General features: G+C 41.7%; 1 protein-coding gene across 1 annotated transcript in view; it reads left to right on the plus strand.

Annotated features, from left to right (window-relative positions):
• The first annotated feature begins 1,913 nt into the window (after positions 1 to 1,913).
• LOC132287783 (NAD(P)H-quinone oxidoreductase subunit K, chloroplastic-like) overlaps positions 1,914 to 2,500 on the plus strand; it is a 7,721-nt gene continuing 7,134 nt past the window's right edge. The window contains exon 1 of the mRNA XM_059789822.1: positions 1,914 to 2,500. This exon is cut by the window's right edge and continues 4,440 nt beyond it. The gene's annotated coding sequence lies outside the window, so the exon portion shown is untranslated.

The following is a 2,500-nucleotide window of genomic DNA, read 5'->3' on the forward strand; positions in this document are numbered from 1 at the left end:
GTGGGTTTGTTCCTTGGTAGTATCTCACACCTTACCCTGGGGTTCCAAACCGCCCTTATCCTAAGCTGGTCAAAAAGAATACACAAGATGACATCATGCACTTCCTTTTCTCATCGGTTGAAAGGAGGAATAGGTGATGGTTAGGAAGAGACTGATGACTAGCTTCATGTGCGGAAATAAGGAACAGAATGACTAAGGGTTCTAATGGGAGAACCTACAGACAAGGCAGGGAGGTTACGGTGTTAGGGAGTGACTTGCGCTGCGGACAGACCCATTGCGTTCGGTAGTGACTTCCTTCGCTCGTATAGCCTAGGTAGCCTCGATCAGAGGATGGCGATGCAGATTGGGATGACTACCCCAGTGAACAGATTCAGAGTGCTCGAAAGCCTAAGACAAAAGGAAAGAAGCAAGACCTAAACAAGGAATATAGCACTCCCGCGAAGAATGTGCTAACGCGTAGCAAAGCAAAGAAAGGCTCCATTGGATATCTTTCTATAGTATATATCTTTCTCTCTTGAGATAGAAAGGGAATCGGCAGCTAGCAATAACTTAGAGAAGAGGCTAGAGACCTTTGCTACTTTTAGAAAGGGAACGAAAGCTCGAACTTCTGGGCTACGTTTTAGAAACAATAGCAACACAGAGCAGAGCAACAGACACTCGAGGCAAAGAGCCTCGGTGAGACCTAAGCCTATAAGACTGGATACTCCTCCTAGGCTAGTTGGCACAGGGTTTTCGCTTGATACACCAAGTTAGAGAGTGTGGGAATAGCTTGATCCTTAAATGATCTTGGCCAGCTGCTTCGCCAATCTGACCAAAAGAGGCCCTTATCACGTAGCTTCACCTCAAGTTCAAAAGAATGAAACATCGTTCTTTTCTTTGAGCCCATTTCCCCTTTGCTTTCTCTTATCCCTAATCTTCTTGCATTTCTTTGAAGAAGTTGCTGTACTATTTGACCATATTTCGTATCCCATTTCAAGTTGATTCAGACTTGTTTTATAATCTAAATATGCTTCTTGTTCCGAGTAGAGCACTATTAAGCTTGCCTGAGGTTACAACTTTTCTCACATTGGGAAATTTCCTTTATAGCGTCACCCTATTCTTACCTTGGGCAACTAACCTAGCCTTATTTCTTCTAACAATGAGCTCAGAGCACGAAGAGCTGCGGCTCGCTCTGAGCCGGTCGCCGCCGGCTAAGGCCCATTCTTCACTTTTCAAGAATCAAGAGGGAACGTAAGCATGGGGGGAATGTTTTCTTTATCCAACAAGTTTTCGTTCGTAAATAGATATGGATTCACAAAGTTTTGCAAGGAAGGGCACCAGCTACAAAAGATACCAAACCAAGAAATGGAAAGCAAACAAGCTCATCCGGATAATAAAGATTTTTTGAAGAAAATCGCACACGAGAGTCAGATAGTAGGGCGACAAACCAGAGATTTCGTTCACCCCCGACTTCCGAAATCTCTCTTGTATTTCTATCTTTTGGGACTCCCTGCTTTGCGCTGACCTTTTTGCGAGGTCGTTACAAATGCATCCTTCCCGTAGCCCTGTACTCTGTGCCTCATTTTGGAATGTTTCAGAGTAGGATCTCTTGCCTACTTGCATCTGAACTATTGGATCAAGTGTTTTCGCTCATAGAATGGCTGCCCTCAACGATCGATTGCTGTCTCTTCCGTGGTGTTAGGCGTGCCTCAGCAGGAAGAATGGCGGGAAACTCAGTAATGTATCGAATCAAACCTTGTCTGAGCAGAGTTCAGATTCTGCGGCTCATTCTCTGCCTGCTCCAGTGCAGCAGCAAGCGCAGGCACTTACGCCATTACGCTTGGCTTGTCCTTCCATTTGTTTGGATCGAAAGAGCTTCTATTCCCATTCTCGTTCAGCTTGGTCTATATTGACCTATTTCTATCTTGTACTATAAGACTATCCCGGAAGCAAGATATTATGCATACTAAGATCTTGCTCTGGGCGAATCACATATTGTGCGCACTTACCCCTTGTTTTATTATTTTAGAAATTGAATTTCTGTTTTATCGACTTATTTCATATCATGGTTCAAGCGTTAAAAATCGGCGAGGTTTACTACTACTTTTCGAAATCCGAAGAAGTTTCCATAGAACTCTTGTCAATGGCTTAATCAATTACTTCTTCGTAATGCTAAAAACAAATTGGGATTCATGTTGGAAATAATCAAAAATCTAGGAATTAGAACCATAAGAATAAGAGTTGCCTTTCGATTATCTTAGATTGATCGGAACAAATAGATGTACCAAAGAAATAGAATTGGGTACTATGTAGATATCAATTCCATATATGGAATTGGAATCTACATATATGAAGAGTATTGTAGATTGATCTATATTAAGCCCCTATCTTTATTATAGAGTACGACTTTATACACTACAATAACACTAATAGATAGTATATGGTAGAAATAAATATTCGTATATTTATTTCTACCATACTATCGGATCTCATAGAATACTGCTAATTCTAATCCGCTCAT

This window comes from Cornus florida, unplaced genomic scaffold (genome assembly GCF_030987335.1).
Source record: "Cornus florida cultivar Cherokee Brave unplaced genomic scaffold, ASM3098733v1 CherokeeBrave_3.0.0_Hap2_scaffold_105, whole genome shotgun sequence".
NCBI classification, from domain to species: Eukaryota; Viridiplantae; Streptophyta; class Magnoliopsida; order Cornales; family Cornaceae; genus Cornus; species Cornus florida.